The sequence below is a fragment of the Grampus griseus genome (genome assembly GCF_964374135.1).
Source record: "Grampus griseus genome assembly, chromosome: 12".
In the NCBI taxonomy this organism is placed as follows: Eukaryota; Metazoa; Chordata; class Mammalia; order Artiodactyla; family Delphinidae; genus Grampus; species Grampus griseus.
In genome coordinates, this window is record NC_139006.1 from 25890039 (window position 1) to 25908794 (window position 18756).

General features: G+C 45.0%; 1 protein-coding gene and 1 pseudogene across 6 annotated transcripts in view; one reads left to right on the forward strand and one right to left on the reverse strand.

The window, feature by feature from the left end:
- PI4KA (phosphatidylinositol 4-kinase alpha) overlaps positions 1 to 18756 on the reverse strand; it is a 94974-nt gene that overhangs the window by 73177 nt on the left and 3041 nt on the right. The window lies entirely within an intron of this gene.
- Positions 10981 to 11656, forward strand: LOC309830969 (WW domain binding protein 1-like; annotated as a pseudogene). The gene has a single exon. The product of its transcript is annotated as a WW domain binding protein 1-like (transcript).

Genomic DNA, 18756 nt, shown 5'->3' on the forward strand with positions numbered 1-18756 from the left:
TAAGTGTCTGTCATAAAAGAACTAAAAATCAGGATTTATTATGAAAAGGAAATCAGGTGATGCCAATCTTGAAAATCTCTGCCAGAGCAAGCTCTGAACAGAGCTTTAAGATCCACCAGGAGGCCCTAACCTTGCTGTCCCACGGACCCAATGAGAAGTTTCTCACTGACATTTACGTGGTCTGGTGGGATGTTCTAATAGCAAAGGAAATGGAAGTCAGTGATTGCCATTTGCCCTGAAAATGCATCAGGCAATTACCACTGTAATTTTTTATAGAAAGTAATTTGCTGTTGTTCCCTTCAGATTTTAAAAGGGCAAATACAAGAGGAGAAACTGAAACTGGCAAAGATTATGTAAAATACTTTCACCCCAGTGTTGTGTATACTAATTGAAACTCTGAAACAATCTAAATATTTAACATTAGGAAAATAATCATGATGAACCACTTGATCAAATATTAGGTTAAACCCTAACTGCTGATATTCAACCATTTTTGACCTACAAAAACAATGCTTTTGTAAAGTTTAACCTAATGTTAGACGTTAAAAATGGCATTTTTCTATGACTAAGCAGTGACACAGAACAATGTTCTAAATGTTCCATAAGCTCACGAAAGGAATGGTCTGAATTACATACAGAAAAAATGCTGGAAGAAAATACATCAGGGAGTTCCCTGGCGGTCCAGTGGTTAGGACTCAGCACTTTCACTGTTGTGGCCCGGGTTCAATCCCTGGTCGGGGAACTAAGATCCTGCAAGCCATGAAGCGTGGCCCAAGATATACATATTTGTATATGTGTATATATGTGTGTGTGTATATATATGTGTGTGTGTATATATATATGTGTGTGTATATCTACATATATATATTCAAAGTGTTAACAGTTTTGACAGATAGGATGACCAGAGGTGAGACATTTCTTCTTCATGCTTTTTTATATTTGCCAAAATATGTTCTAAAGGAAAATATTTCTTGTGTAATCAGAAAAAACATCCAGTAGGTTAAAATAAAAATATATACACATGAGGGGGAATCCATGCTTGTGTGATTAAATGCTTAGGCAAAAGAGCACACAGCAACGGGCAAGCGAGGAATGGAAGTCGAACTTCCCCCTCGTCACTGGGAGAACATGCTTCATGATCAGGGGAAATAAAACACGAAGGAGCTGCAGACCAAGCACGGTAAAGCGATCGTTGCAGAGACTCACACTCACATAACAAGACAGTCAAGTCTCTAAAGAAACACGCCTGCAAATAAGAAATCCACCACAAGGTGGATTATATGAGAAGGAGCCATTGAGATCCAGAGCTGACCCTTGAGCCGCCACTGACCCGAGGCCTGTGGAAGCACTCCCACAGGCCCCACCCCGGGCAACACAGACCTGGGGAGGGGACCCCAAGGCTGGAGGACAAAGTGAGACTCAGAAACGTGACAGGACTGGCCCAACCTCATTACTAAATATGGAAAAGCTGTAACTGTACAGAAAAGATGACCCTTCAACAGTCCCACATGGCAACACAGACAAGTCTAAGATTTTATATGCTCGTGCTCTCAGTCCTGTCCTCTGTCCCTGGAGGCTTTTGGGGAGGCAGGGTAAGGATCATGCTGTATTTTTCTGTGGAAGTGAAATACATTTGGACTTTGGAGTTAGACCCAGAGTCACCAGGCGGCACATCGAGCCTCAGCTTCCCGTCTATACAGCGTCTCCGTGGGGCCAGGTACGGAGGCAGAGCCCTCACCTGGGCTCAGGACTCGCTCCACGGCAAGTGGTGGGCATAGTTCACACCACTGTGCAACAGTAACGGCCTTCAAATGGCTCCTATGAGGGTCGATGGAAGTAGGACGCTTATAACTCATTCACTCACTGTTCACTGGGCACTACTTGCGGGAGGTGCCGCCCGTGAACCTTGGACCAGGCCCTGCCCTCGTTCCAGAGGGGGAAAGACAACCCGGGTGAGGACCAGAGATGAGGTCATGTAAGAGGCGTTAATTCTCCCGGTTGAAAGTAAGGGAAGAGTTGTCCCTCTCCTTCTCTTTCTTTGAGAACTCACACTAGAAAACTTGCCAAAGGAAGGATTTCCTCATTTCTTGGAACGGTGCATAAATTCTTTTGAAGACTAGATTGGCACTTTGCGAGCTTTATGACTTAGGAATGTCTTTCTCGAGGACCTGGGGAGCCATCTCTTTGGAATGTACACATCGAGGGAGACAACGCCCATCTCCCCATCTCTGGGGAGGACAGGAGCCTAACTTCCATGGGCTTCAGACTCCAAGTTGCAAAACCACCTCCTGTCATAAAGGTGGGAGGATAAAGCCAATCAACTAACACAGTCCATCACTCCAGTTACCAGGTAGTTAGCATGAACTAAGTGTGACAAATGGTGCTGACAAGTCCTCTTATTTGATTTTAGCCCAGTGAGACTTCTAAACAACTATAAAACAATAAATTTGCACTGTTCTAAGCCACTAAGGTTGTGGCATTTGTTACAACAGCAATAGGAAACTTATACAGTTGGTCACAGAATTGTAAACAAAACTCAAAACCTGGACTGCCTATCAAGAAAGATATAAAAATTAATCAGGTTACAGGCAATATTTATTTCCTTCTTTACTCTTTTCTGTATTTTCTGTAAGGAATACTGTTAACTGCAGAATCAGAAAAAAAATTTTTAAATAGTAGGAACAATTTTGCCACTAATGCAAATCTTATTTCTAAAAGGACAATAATACTTATACTCTTAGAGCTCAGAAAATAAGAGAAGAGTGTATAATATTTCAATGGATAGAATCTGGGTAATCCAAGAACAAAGAAGTAACATAAAACCGGAAGAAAATCTAGGTCAACTAAACGAAGAAGATGTTTTCTACATACAACAGTCCTACTACAACTTCTTTAATTCTAACATCTTAACATCAGCAAAACAACTGCTACTTAACTATAATTTCCCCAAGAGTCTCAATCTACGTAGGAAGGTTTTTAAAAAGCAGGCGATGCAGCTATCTGGCCCTGACGCAGGCACATGGCTGCAGAGAGAGGGATGGCTGGGTGGGGACCCAGGCCGGTGCTATCTGGGACAGGAGGCCCAGGCACGTCAAGCTCAATCTCACAAAGCAGCCTTGAAAATGCTCCACAGCTCTGTGTAAACGAAAACCAAATTGATTAAATTACTTCATTAGCAAAAAAATCACGGAAATACTGGATTGTGACATTGAGCTTTCCTTGGTAAAATTTCTCTAAGGAAACACGCAGCACACACAGGCCCAACCCCCACACCGAGAGGACACTCGGCCCCAGGCCCGAGGCCCACTGACGACCCCCAATCACAGGCAGGGTCCCAGGCAGAGGCCGGGGGAGGGCGCGGCCTCGGCTGCCAAGCGTCCACTTTCAGGAGATCGTGTGCCATCCTGCTTCACAGGTTGGGCAACTTGGCCCTGACGGGTTAAGTATGATCTCAGGCAGCAGGCACTTCCCTAGACCCTCTGACTTCTGTCCCCCCGCTCATGCACCCCCACTGGCCCCCAACTCCGATACAAACTCCATGCACATGTGCAGCCTGGCAAGGGAGGTCCTCCCACATACCGACACCCAGCCTGGACCTCTGCCAGGCCGCTTCCAGGGTCTCCACTGTCTGCAACATTTCTCAACCTGCCTCGTCTCCCCACAAAATCCTCCCATCGTTCTAAGACGCAGCCCCCCCCCCTCCTGCTTGTCAAGCTGCTCTGGACATCAGGTCTATCCCCTCACACCTCTCAGGAGCCCACCAAGAACCCTGGGCTGGGATGCCTGCCCTTCTCATGTCTTACCTTGGAGCCCCTGTGTACTTACCTTCCGTCCCCTGCAGACGGGACTGTGTCCCCCTGGTCATGTGCCCACCACAGCCCCATTAACTATCCCCATTCTACGGCTTACAAAAGTGAGGCACAGAGAGGTCAAAGTTCTAATGCAGAATAAAGCTTCAACGCTATAATGAAGAAAAAAATGAAAAAATAACATTGAATAATTTTCTTCAGAAGTTTACAACAAATTAACAAGTAATTTGGTTTCTTTGGGGTGGGGGGGGGAAGAGCCTGTCATTATAAAAGGTCACTAAGCTCAAAATCTGAAAGAGATGGCTGGGGTTGCTCCCATTTATGAAAAGGATCCAGAGGGGTTGGCTCTGCACGCCACTCTGAGGAGGCCAGTAAGGAACAGACCACAGGAGGCAACAGAGGTAACTTCCTTAGACTTTGAGAAGACCTGACAGTACTTTAACCCAAGGCTTGTTAAGAGAGATGCCTTGAGGTGAATCTACTGCCAAAGTAAGGAAATGCCGAACCAAGTTAGAGAAAATAAGATGCCCTCACAAGTCTGGATGAGTGGGCAGAATACCACAGATGAGAACTCAACATGAGAGTGGGTGTAGGTCAGGTATGTAGGTCAAAATAAAGCTACAATAATAGCGTTACAAGCTGGCCAATTAAACTTTTAAGTATGCAACTTTTGTTATCTGAAACCTCTGGGAATACTCTTCCTGGAGAAACAAAAGTCCCTGAGAACTGAAGATTATGCTTTAAGTATTAGTGGTATTTTGTTGTTGTTAAATCTGTTTTTTAATTCTCATTCTCCTACGCCCTGCCCCCTTAGAGAACAGTGAACATAAGTCAACATTTTCTAAGTGACTCAGAGCGAGCATGATAGACAAAGGTGATTGTGACATGATGCTTATGTCTTAAAACTATGCCAATTTTGGCAAACTGACAAATCATGACCCTCAAGCCTCAGCTTTCCCAGGTATAAAAGGATGAACAGATAGATTTTTGCAATGTCTGCTCTAGCAATAAAATCCGGTGAGCCAAGAACTTCCACCTGCAGCCATGAGAGAACAGCAGGATCTGGATTTACCTTCCTGCCAAAAAACAACAGAAAAATGGACAAATACATGAAACCACTGGTTTCGTACACTGGAAAAGCAGCACAGGACTGAAAAGCTTAGGGGAGAGGAAACAAGGTGAGCCCTACAGCTGCCCTGATTTTCTGCCAGAAGATGTATCCTGGACCACAAAACAGGGAAGGGCATCCCAAGCAGATCATGCTGGTCTCACTAAGCTGAGGAGACAGAAATGGGAGTACTGGAAGTCTAAAAGCAGCTGGGAATTCTGGAGAAGAGAGAGCTCAACAGAAAAAAAGCTCCACAAATCTGCAAGAGTTCCCCTGAGTCTTTGATGAATATACTAAGACAGACCAGGATAGGGTAATACTCCACAATGTTGGGCAAAAAACAACCAAGGAACTGTGAGATGAATGGTTCCTGGGTTCCCACAGAGCTGAGAGGAGTCTCAGTTACTCCCAGCCAGAGCGAAAAACCCGCAAAGCATTCAGTGGAGAACTCGAAGGGCCACACCTCAGCAGTGGGGCTAAACTACCCCTGTCGCAAAAGCTATTTCAGACCTGCCCTAACAAAGTTTAAAAACCAGCTCTGCAATAGATGGAGAAAAAGCATGTGAAAAAATTCAACACCCTTCATGATAAAAACACTCAACAGGGACTTCCCTGGTGGTCCAGTGGTTAAGACTCCACACTTCCATGGCAGGGGGCACGGGTTCGATCCTCGGTTGGGGAACTAAGATCCTGTATGCTCCCAGGCCAAAAAAAGAAAAAAGCAAACACTCAACTAGGAACTTCCTCAACCTGATAAAGATTATCTATGAAAAACCCACAGCCAACATTTTACATAGTAAAAGATGGAAAGCATACCCGCCCAAGATCAGGAACAAGATAAGGATGTTCACTCTCAACACTTCTACCCAGTGTTGTGCTGGAGGGTCTGGTCAGGGCAATTAGACAAGAGAATGAAATAAAAGCCATCCAGATTGGAAAGAAAAAAGAAAAACTATCTCTATTTGCAGATGACATGAGCTAAAGGAGAGGTAACCCATCCCCAGGCCATGGACCAGTACCAGTCCATGGCCAGTTCAGAACTGGGTGGCACAGCAGCAGGTGAGTGGCAGGGGAGCAAGCGAAGCTTCATCTGTATTCACAGCCGCTCCCCATCACTTGCATTACCACCTGAGCACCGCCTCCTATCAGATCAGTGGCGGCATTAGATTCTCATAGGAGCGCAAACCCCACTGTGATCTGCACATGCGAGGGATCTAGCTTGCATGCTCCTTATGAGAATCTAATGCCTGATGATCTGAGGTGGAGCTGAGGCGGAGATGCTAGTGCTGGGGAGCGGCTGCAAATACAGATTATCATTAGCAGAGAGGTTTGACTGCACAGAGACCATAATAAATCAATTGCTCGCAGATTCATATCAAGACCCTATCAGTGAGTGGCAAGTGAAAACAAGCTCAGGGCTCCCACTGATTCTGCATTATGGTGAGTTGTATAATTATTTCACTATATATTACAATGTAATAATAATAGAAATAAAATGCACAATAAACAATACACTTGAATCATCCGGAAACCATACCCTTCCCCCACACCAGTCTGTGGAAAAGTTGTCTTCCAAGAAACTGGCTCCTGATGCCAAAAAGTTGGGGACCGCTGATCTAAAGAATCCAATAAAAAAAATTAGACCTAATAAATAAGTTCAGCAAAGTTGCAGGATACAAGATCAATATAGAAAAATCAACTATAATCAGACTTTCAGTTTTACAAGATGAAAAGAGTTCTAGAGATGGATGGTGATTGCAGTAAAACACTATGAATGTATTTATTTATTTTAAAATAAATTTATTTATTTATGGCTGCGTTGAGTCTTTGTTGCTGTGCGTGGGCTTTCTCTAGTTGCGGTGAGCAGGGGCTACTCTTCATTGTGATGCGCGGGCTTCTCATTGCAGTGGCTTCTCTTATTGTGAGCATGGGCTCTAGGCATGCGAGCTTCAGTAGTTGTGGCACACAGGCTCAGTAGTTGTGGCACAGGGGCTTAGTTGCTCCATGGCATGTGGGATCTTCCCAGAGCAGGGATCGAACCCGTGTCCCCTGCACTGGCAGGTGGATTCTTAACCACTGCGCCACCAGGGAAGTCCCTATGAATGTATTTAATATCACTGATCTGTACACTTAAAAGTGATTAAGATGGCAAATTTTAAATTATGTGTATTTTACCACAATAAAGGAAATGCGGGAAAAATCAACAGCATTTCTATACAGTACCAATGAACAGACTGAAGATGATATTAAGAAATTATTCCATGGTGACTTTTATGTCATGAATTAATTCCATTTACAATACATCAAAAGAACAAAATACTTAGGCATAAATTTAACAAAGGAAGTGCAAAACTTACATTCTAGAAACTACAAAACCTCACTGAAAGTAAAGACCTAAATAAATGGAAAGATATCCCATGATCGTGGATGATAAGAATTAATATTAAGATGGCAATTATACTCCGAATTGACCTACAGATTCAACACAATCCCTATTATAACCCCAGGTGACTTCTTTGCAGAAATTGATAAGCTGATCCTAAAATTCACAGGGAAATTCAAGAGACCCACAACAGACAAGGTTATCTTGAAAAGGAAGAGCAAAGTTTGGGGACTCACTCGTCCCAATTTCAAAACTTACTACAAAGTGACAGTAATCAAGACAGTGTGCTAGGGTAAGGACAGATATATAGACCAGTACTAAAATAAAAACAGCTGCCACCCTAGAATTCTATAGTCAGCAGAAATGAAGCTGGAAAAAAAACTTTTTCAAATAGGACAAAGCTGAGAGAATTAATCACACTTGCAGACCTGTACTATAAGAAATGTTAAAACTAATAAAGTAAGGGGGACTTCCCAGGTGGTCCAGTAGTTAAGACTTCACACTTCCACTGCAGGGGGTGTGGCTTCAATCCCTGGCCGGGTAAATAAGATCCCACATGCCTCATGGTGTCCCCCCCACCAAAAAAAAAAAATAAAGTGTAAACATCAATCTACATAAAGAAATGAAGAGAACTGAAAATACTGTATATATGAATATGCATATTTTTCATATTTTATAATTATTTAAATAAATTATAATAATGTATTGTGGAGTTTATAACATAGAAGTAAAAATCTATGACAGCAATCGCAAAAAAATGGGGTCAGATCGAATTACAATTATAAGGTTATTACACTATAAGTGAAGTGGTATAATGTTATTTGAAGGTAGACTATGATAAATTAAAGAGATGCATATTTCAATCCTAGAACAACCACTTAAAAAGGGAGATCTATAGCTAATAATCCAAAAGTGGAGATAGGGCTTCCCTGGTGGCGCAGTGGATGAGAGTCCGCCTGCCGATGCAGGGGACATGGGTCTGTGCCCCGGTCCGGGAAGATCCCACATGCTGCGGAGCAGCTGGGCCCGCGAGCCATGGCCGCTGAGCCTGCACTCCGCAACGGGAGAGGTCACAATAGTGAGAGGCCCGCATACCGCAAAAAACAAAAACAAAACAAACAAACAAAAAAAGTGGAGATAAAATGGAATACCAAAAAATGCTGAATTAATCCAAAGGAAAGTAAGAAAAGAAAAAGAGAACAAAAACCAGATGAGACAGACAGAAAACAAATATCAAGATGGTAGATTTAACAACCATATTAATAATTACATTAAATGTAAATGGTCTAAAAACTCCAACTACAAGGAAGAGATTTTCAGACTGGAAAAGCATGCTACATGCTGTCAACAGGAAAATCACTTTAAATGTAAAGGCAGAAGCTAAAAGCAAAAGGATGGAAAAAGATATACTATGCAAACACCACTAACAAGAAAGCTGGAGTGGCTGTATTAATAACAAAGTAGATTTCAGAACAAGGAATATTACTATTCATGATTATAAAGAGGTCAACTGATGACAAGGATATAACAATCATAAATGTGTATGAGCCCAAGAATCAAGTTTCAAAATACATGAAGCAAAAACTAACAAAACTCAAAGGAGAAATCGACAGATCCACAATCATGGTTGGAGACCTCAACAATCCTCTCTCAGTAATCAATAGAACAAACAGAAAATCAGTAAAGATACTGAAGACTTAAAAAACCTACCTGACCTTACAGATATTTATAGGAGACTCCACCCAACAAAAGCAGAATACACATTCTTTTCTTGTACAATTGGAAAATTCACCAAGATATATCTTACTTATGCTGATTCTTAAAGCAAGTCAATAAATTTAAAAGAACTGAAATCAAACAAAGTATGTTTTCTGACTGCAACAGAATTAACCTAGAAATCAATATCAGAAAAACATCTATAAAACTCCCCAATATTTTGGAAATTAAACAACATACTTCTAAATACCTCTGAGTCAAAGAAGAAATCCTATGGGAAATTAGAAAATATTTTGAACATAAAGAAAAAGAAAACACAACATATTAAAATTTGTGGAATGCTGTTAAAGCAGCACTTAGAGGGAAATTTATATCTTTAAAGGCTTATATTATCAACAGAAAAGAAAAAAGGTCCAATATCCTATGATCCCATAGTTATATAATTATAAGTCCCCCCAAAAGATCTAACAGACAATTTTCCTAAGTGAGAAAAGACATCTAAAACAACAATATTTAGGGCTTCCCTGGTGGCGCAGTGGTTGAGAGTCCGCCTGCTAATGCAGGGGACACGGGTTCGTGCCCCGGTCTGGGAAGATCCCACATGCTGCAGAGCAGCTAGGCCCATGAGCCATGGCCATTGAGCCTGTGCGTCCAGAGCCTGTGCTCCACAACAGGAGAGGCCACAACAGTGAGAGGCCTGCGTACCGCCAAAAAAAAAACAAACAAAAAAACCCACAATATTTAATATTCATACTAAATGTAATTTTCACAAATCTATTTAAACTGGTCTCAAATATTCCCATCTACAGGCTAATCGTGACATTTTATTTTACTTATTATTAGTATTTTAAATTCTTCACCAATCCCCTACAGGCTATTAAACTGTTAAACTGCTCTTAAGATAAAGTCAACCATCATTTCCACTACCTGTCCTGGGTGCTCACGTCCTGCCCACCCCACCCCCACCCCCAAGCTATAACCACTATAGCCTACTCTAACGTCATCAAATGAGTCAAAAATGTTCCTACGTCTCGCCCTTTGCACAAGCTGTATCCTCTGCTAGGAGAATTCCTTTGTACACACTTCATCAGCTACCTCCTTCAGTTCTGTTTAAAATCTTCCTTAAGGGACTTCTCTGGTGGTCCAGTGGTAAAGAATCCGCCTTCCAGTGCAGGGGACACGCGTTCAATCCCTGGTTGGCGAACTAAGATCCCACATGCTGAGGGGCAACTAAGCCCGAGCGCCTCAACTAGAGAAAACCTGCACGCCACAACTAGAGATAGAGAAGTCAGTGTGCTGCAATGAAGAGCCCATGTGCCACAACTAAGACCCGATGCAGCCAAAAATAAATAAATAAGTAAATATTTTTTAAAAATAAAAAAATAAAGTCTTCCCTGGTCCCCCTATAAACTGGGAGCCCATTTTATCTCTCCTTATACCATTTACCTTTTTATTAAATTGAGATAAAATTCACCAACATCATTTACTTTTTAAATTGAAGTATAATTGATTTACAATGTTTCAGGTGTGCACTGTAAATCAATTATACCATTTAGAGGGAAGAGAAGGAGAGGGCGGAGGAGGAAGGAGGTGGCAGCTGGTGGTGGAGGAGCGGGAGGGGGATGGAGAGGAGAAGGTTCCTGGGTGGCATGGCGCACCTGCTCCTCCAGGCGCTGCCCAGCCCCCTGCCAGCCAGGGCTGAACCCCCGCAGGATAAAGAAAACTGCGTGGGTACTAACAATCAAAGCTAGCTACATCTGTGACACAGGACGCTGCTGTTAACAGTCTCAGTGCTGCAACTACTACTATGAACTCTGGTGGTTCTGGCTCGTGTGGACCATCATTCATCCTGACCTGCTGCTGCTGGAGCTGGAAGGCACTGTATGGTGGGGGAGGAGTTGGAGGTCGGTTCACCACTTCCTCATAAGGAGGTAGTAAATAGTTTGGTAAAAACCTGAAATAAAATGGCAGTGCTGAGTAATTGTGGGCAGCAGTGTGGCCCTACAGGCGGCAGCTCCCCAGGCGCCAATCCCACCAGGGGCTCCCAGGAGGCTCAGAGCAGCCCCTTGTCAGGCCCAGCAGAAGCAGCACGTGACCCACGAGCATCGCTGACCCTGAGTCCTCCAACATGCCAGCAGACCCAGCAGCCACCAAAGCCCCTGGGATGGAGTCCAGCGGCTCTGTGGCCGGCCTGGGGGAGGTGGACCTTGGGACCTTCCTGGACAAAGATTCCGAATGTAAGGAGGAGCTGCTGAAAGAGTATAGCCCCGAGCAGGGCAGCGCCCTCCCTGACAGCAAAGACAAGACACCCGGCAGACATCATGGCTTCACAGGTGACTCAGGCATCGAGGTGTGTGTGTGCAACTGGGGCCACCACGATGACGACCTCAAAGAGTTCAATGTGCTCATCGACGATGCTCTGGCCATGCCCCTAGACTTCTGCCACAGCTGCCACGTGCTGCCCCCTGGCGACGAGGAGGAAGGGCTCTGCCAGCCCTCGGAGGAGCAGGCCCAGCTGGGCACCCCCACCCGCCGCGGCTGCCTGACTGCCTGCTGCTGAACACCATCAAAGAGCAGCAGCTCCCCCAGCTAGAGCAGGCCCTGGCTGCACCCGAGAACTTGGCGACGCAACCAGGGTAGCGGAGAACCATGAGAGAAGCATTAAGTGACTGTGTTCCTTGTTTTTTTTTTTCCCCCTCTGCTCCTGCATTTTCCTGCATCTCCAGGTAGTTTGGGGTGTGGGTGCCTCGCCCCCCATAGAAACAGTGTCATGGAGGGCCAAGAAGTTGTCCTGTGACTCATTCCTCATACCCCACCCTGTCCCCCTTTACATCAGGTCTCACTACCTGCTTGGGTCAGAGATATGTGTGTTTCAGAAGCCCCCAAGGAGGGGATGAGACTGTGCCCTGAGGTGACTCTTGGTGATGGAGTGGATTCATGTTCTGGTGTGAGTTTACGAGAACCTTGCCGCATCTCAGTCCAAGAGAGGTGGCAGGTCTCAGCCCTGGGTGAAGCCCCCAGAGATCCGGGGATTGTTGCCCCTTGCTGCCAGTGTCTCCGGAGCGGTAACTGGGATCCTCCTGTGGGTGGATGAGAGCTGACCGGCGGTTGCATGGTGGGTTGGTAAAGGGCTTGTGCTCTCAAATTCCAGGTGACGAGATGGAGGTGGCACGATGCATCCTGGAGGGGTCCCTTCCCAGCAGGTTCTGGCTGGCTGCGGATTGATTCAAGTGTGGAATATTACACCTGCCTTCTCTTTGGTTTTTCTCTTTAACAAAAAAAAAAAAAAAGCGAGCTGAAAATAAGAACTTGACCAATGGGCAGGCAAGAATTCTGTTTTGGAAAAGGAAAATTTGTGGCTTTTTTCCAACTTGGCCTTCAAAAAGTCCTGGCTACAGTTGAGCCAGAAGGAGATGTTTTGTGTGCAGGCTTGAGTGGGGGCTATCTTTGGAACTTCTGTGGGTGAGCAGGAGGCCCTGTGCTGTGGCAGCAGATAGAGGTGTAGCTTTCTGCATCTCTGCCCTTTGATCTGTGCCCACAGGTGATCAGTACCCTCCCCCACCCCAAGCACACATCTGCCGGCCTTCACGTCTCACTGTTCTCTACGAACAAATGAGGAGGCTGTGGGTCCTGAGAAAGGGCAGTCCCGCAGCCTGACTCACACAGTATTTTCTCTTGATTCTGAATAAGTTGTTTTATTTATGTTTGTTTTTTCAAACTGACCATTTGGAAAAAATGCCTTGGTTATCTGTGGTTTTCTTGCCCTTTCCCTGCTCCGCCCCTCCTTGAATGGGATAACTAATTTTTGTAGCCTATGTCAAGTGTCTAAGTGGCCCAGGTAGGAGGGTGAAGGCAGCCATCCTGAAGGACCACAGGATCCTTATCACTGTAGTCTGGCTTCAAAAACCAGTTGAGCTCTGACAGGAATAATCTGAATGGAAAAAGCAAACTGCCGAAACTAACATTCCCCGTCCAGCCCTGTTCATATGAAGAGTTTGGTTCTTCCCCCACTCTTGAACGATGACATTCAGACTAGGCATTGATATTATGGTAAGAAAGGAAAGTATATATATGAATACACACATATATATGTGTATGTGTATATATGTATATATATATACACACACACACACACACACACACATGCACACAAAATAGACAAATCCAAGGCTGTGAGATGAATGGGTGTCTGAGTTTGGAGTCCACAAAACCAAAATCTATGTTGAACAAAGTGCAGTCCGTATACAGTGACTTCCTGGATAACCTGTGTGTGTCTGTCTGTTGTGTGTGAGCCCCCAGCCCTGCTTTCCTGTGAATACACTTTGAACAGCAGCGACACTGCTCACATTACCCACGTTTGGAGCAGGCGCAGCCCTCTCAAGGTAATTTATTTTACACATTTACTGTTTACTGAGCAAATGGCTGTGCACTTGGGTGTACTCAGCAGCACTGTCGGCGGCAGTCCCCACGTTTGCCACAGATGCTGTGCTCCAAGTAGAGGTTTTACTCTACCCATCACTGAAATTTGCACATTGCTCCATGGACCCTCAGAGGCCTGTGTTCTGCTCCCTGTAAACGGAAACGTGCTCTGAGCCTGTCTGCCTCCCTCAGCTGCTCCTGGCCCTCGGCGTCAGCTCCCGGGGGTGTCCACAACCGCTTGGGACAGAAGGCCAAGGTGGAACCTCAGACAGAAGCTGGACTAGATCTTCAGTGTCAAGCTCGGACTGGCTGTGGCCCAGACGTCAGCCCTGCCCAGAATTGCCAGGAGGGTTTGGTGGCCACCACAGTGCTGTAGGGCTTACCTCCCTCTGCTGAGGTCCAGCGCGTGGCTGGTGTGTGGCGAGAGTGGGCAGGAGTGTGCCAGCAGCTCTCAGATGCTTTTCCTGCCACCTTTTTTTGTTTTGTTTTTTGTTTTTATCCCAAACAACTCACTGAAGTGTCTCAAGATCAAGTTTTACCACAATGAATCCTGCTTGAGTTAACTGGTTGAAGGGATGGATTCTGGCGCTCAGGATTCCTTCTCCAGTCAGAGTAGGGAACTGGTCCATGTGTTTAATGCTGGGTTCACTGCAGCATCCAACCCGAAAGGCACGAGAAGAAGAAAACACAGTGGGTGGAGCTGGGCTCGAGTCCAGCCTCACAGTCTGGCCCCTGCTACATGAGGCTGCCCTGCATGACGAAAGATGGAAGTAGGGAGCTGAAGGACTTGTGAGGGAGCCAGAAAGATGTGAGGGAGTCTGATGTTCCAGGTGAACTAGAAGAAAGGGGTTGGTCGAGGGTTTGGTGCTACATTTGGAAGATTTGCAAATACACATTCCTGTGTGAGGCACATCACCCTTTATCAGTTATTGTGAATATGTGTATTTTAAGCAATAAGATTCAGCTGGTCAGACTTTTCTGGGCAGCCTCAGTGACGCATTTCCTGTGCTGTGATTGTTCTGAAGACGGAGTGGCTCTAACCACTGTGAGAAGCCCAAGTAAAGTCGATCCCCGAAAAAAAATTACTATACCATTTATACCATTTACTTTTGCTTCATGGCACTTGTTACCATTTTAAATCATATTTACTTGTAGTTCTTTGTTTAAGGCTGTTTGTCTCCCTCCATGGTAAACGCCATGACAGCAAGATCATGTCTATTTATTTGTCCCTCCAAGGCGCCCATCCAGGGCCCAGCACAGTGCCTGGCAATCAGCAGGCACTCAAAGACTTAGTGCATGAATGAATGGGTGGATGAGGTCACCATCTTTTGCTTTCATAATGGTGTACCCTTGGCTGTCCTGAATCCCGGCTTCCAGACCAGCTCTAAACAGAAACATTCAGAAGAGAATGGCTTCCACAGCAAAGACAGAGCCTCTCAGACTCAACGAATAAATGCAAGGGAGACCTGAGGGGTTTTGCCTCAAACCTGTATTTACGCATCAGGTTTTCACACAAATGAAAGTAGGGCTCTGGCTGGCTTGGCAATGTTCACAAAAGGCCAAGCTTTTTTCATGAGAGAAGCAAATACAAAAATATATAAATAAGAAACCAGGAAAATAAGTACACAGAAACATTTCAGCAACTAAAATCCATGATGGGAACAGCTGCTGGTGGAAGGGACTGGAGGCAACCACATTTTCACTGGATGCAAACTGCAAACACTGACAGAAAAAAAGAATCCACAGTGAGGAGTCAGAAATAGAACATCTCTGCCCTCTGGGGGAGCAGATGGCTAATGACACACCACTCCTGATTCTCCCTAGGGCACTGAAACAAACAACACAGCTATAATCAGTTTCCTAACGCACACCAGCCTCAGGCCCTGAAACATCCACGGGATCTTCCTTGTCTCATCAATTAGATGCAGACTCTGAGTCTAGGAACATAAACAAGGTCACCTGCTTTCTTCTCCAGCCTCATCTCCACTCTTCTCTTTAAACACATCCTGTTCCGCCAAACACTATCACCTGCTGTTTCTCATTCTCCTCTGTGCTGTGCCCTCTGTTCTCTCCATCTGAAATGACCCTCCCTCGCCAATGCGCTTAGTACTTGCAAATGCCCATCCTCATGGCTTCTAAGCCATCCCTATTTAAAATCTCAACTGAGGGTAACCTCCCAATACTTTTGCTTTCTCGGAGCACTTTTCACTTTTCTACCTTCTATTACATTCTTCACAAACCTATTAAGAGCCATGGAGAAAAGGTTTGGGGCCCAAATTAGAAATTATCTGCACCTCCCACTCCCACCCCAGCAAAGTACAAAACAGCTAAATATCCTCCCAGGGTATTTTTATTGAAAAGCTACACAGTTCACCACCAGCTCCTTTCTGGACAGACACCGGCCAGCCCTGCACCTAATACTGCTGCTACTAATTTGTAAGTTAGTTGAGGGTCAGGATTGTGTGCACACCTAGCAAACCCAGAGTGGTCACAGCCAGGAGTCAGTGCTCAAGCAGCAGGATTGCAAGCATGAAGAGAACACAGAACATTCAAGTTTCCACATAACGGAAAACAAAAACACGGCAACATCACACGATCCTAGCAATTCTGCCTTGGGAGCTGTTTGTTTGCTTAATTCACGATATAAATAGCCAACCACGGTCAATATCATTATCTTGGGCTCAAAAGAGTAAGGTACCCTTTTAGGCTGACTGAGTTGCCAGGAAAAAATACAGCAAAATCCAACCTTGTGAAGCTATAAACATGCACAAGGTGTCTTGCTGATGCTATCACAACTAAGTACAATCCTCTGGAAACAGGTGGGCGGTAAACATCAAGACCCATCAATGACTTAACACAAGGATGTAATTCAGAAGAAGACAACATGCTAAGCGTACAAACATGCTGTTTTACATGGAAAAACCAGAAAGTCTAAACAGAGAAATGCTTAAGTATGGTCTGTCAACGCAAAAAATGACATGCCACTATCAAAGTAATAAATATGGGCTACTTTTGCAAAAAGCAATAAAGTGAACATAGCTATATATGGTTAAAAACTAAAAAAGAGCTTTAAGAAATGACAGTGCTGATGGGTTAATGTCATGGGCTGAATCGTGTCCTCCAACAAATTCATATATTGAAGTCCTAATGCCTAGGTACCTCAGAATGTGACTGTATTTGGACATAGGGTCATGAAAGAGGTAATTAAGTTAAAATCAGGTGATGAGGGAGGGCCAGTCCTACCAATCTGACTGGTGTCCTTCCAAGAAGAGGAGATTAGGACACAGACACAGAGGGAGACCATGTGAAGACACGGGGAGAAGACGGCCATCTAGATGCCAAAGAGAGAGGCTTGTAGAGAAACCTGCCCTGCTGACACCTTCATCAAGCCCTTCCAGCCTCAGAATTGTGCGAAAATTCATTTCTGTTGTTTAAGCCACGGTGGCCCTTTGTTACAGCAGCCCCAGAAAACTAATACAGTTAATGTGGCTTGATTACAGGTAAGATATTTTTCTTCTTCCAATTTCTTCCTAAAATATTTTAGAGTTGATTTAATAACACTGGTTCTAGCAACATGAATATCCTCTGCCGAAGCTTATTCTCTCTCCTCTCCGTGTTTTCGTTTTGTTTTGTTTTGTTTTTTAACATGGCCTCACAAAGGAATGGGAGCAGGATGGGAAATTTTCAGCTTCGTGATGCTGAAAAAATGCCAATACCAGGATTTTCACTCCACAGCAGACCACTCTAAAGGACAGACTGGATAAACATGAACTCCAGAAAGCTCACTGTCCTAAGCACCTGGCCACATATTCCTCCAGTTACTTATAAGAGTTACCCAGCGCGTCTCCTGAAGCACACCTGTCCACCAGGGAGGGTCCAGCCTGTCCCTAACGCCACAGTGCCCTTTAAACATCAGGTCAATAGTTAGCTAAACACCTCAAGGTTCTGGCACCCTAACTTGAATAAGAGAGAGTATTTTCAGAAATGGGGAAGGAGTCTGATCAAAGCCTCCTGAGGGTGGGAAGAGGAGCAGGAGGGCACAGAATGCTGCCTGCTTTGCAGCTCTGCCTAGAACTCTCCACATCCTGGGCTCAGGGTCCGTTAGTACGGCACAGGCCAGGTGAGAAGAGGCAGGAACAGGTCCCCTGACTTCCAGGGTACAGAGGAGTATGACCAGGCAGAGCCAGGAGGAGGCTCGGCAGGGGCGGCTCAGCAACATTCTCAAGACAGGCAAGATCCAGGAAAGTAGAGCAAAAGATGGGCAGGCAGATGGAAATCAGAGATGGATTCAGTGTAGGCAGGACTCTCTTCTCAATTTTTCTCCTCTCTTTCCCCCAGAGGGAGAGGGCTGAGGCCTGAGTGGGCCTCACGGAGGGTGTCCTCAGAGGTGGGCTGCAATCCCAGGGGTGGGCCTCAGGGCTGGGACTCCAGTCTTAGAGGCAGCCTAACAGGAAGAGGTCAAAGCTCAGATAAGGATCCTAGAATAGATGCCCAGGGCCCTTGGGTCTGGCTACCTGAACACAGCAGGAATCTGGTCACCAGACATGGGGCACAAGAGCACATGGGGGACTTGCAGCAAAACTGACTTGTTGCTGGTCACCTAAGCAATCAAATTAGGAGTTTCTTATTTACCTGGCCTAATGCATACCAATTAACAATAGGTGCTCAATAAATGTTTTCTGGATGAAAGAGAAAAATTAAGGAATTAAGGACAAATAAAATGCACTCAGTAGTGATAGGCTTGGCTTCACGGCCTGGGGTTAGGGTGGGTGAATGGAGTAAGTCAAACCCACTGTGGCATGCCGAGGGACAAAGATAGGGTAAGTTGTGTCACTAATGAGTCCCAGTGCCACTGAAAGCATGTCAGGCTGCCTGAGCTCCCATGTCTGAGCTGAGGTGTCAGGTCTAGTTCAGAAAACAGCCTTCCTTGGGTCAACCCTATCTGCATCAGGCCCCACTCAGTCCTCTGTCTTCTCTGGAAAAAAGGAGGAGAAAGAGAAATGAAAACAAAGAAATGGGTGGGGGGTTTCAACACTCATCTCCCTGCTTAAGTCCCCAGCTTTCTTTTCCCAGGTGGGTACTCAGAAACTCTTTTACTCTTAAGAACCTCAAGAATCTTTCCCTTAGGAATGCTAAGGGCTTCTCATCAACTGTTTTAAAGTAGGGGAGCGCAGCAAGCAGACATACAGTACAGGACTAAATAGTAACAGTGATCCCAAGTATAATCAAGTCTCAAAATCGTAGATGAGGACAAGAGGAATTCACATATTTCCGATGCAATCAGCCACCTACAGAAACCTCCTCTTGAGAAAGAAGTAGTT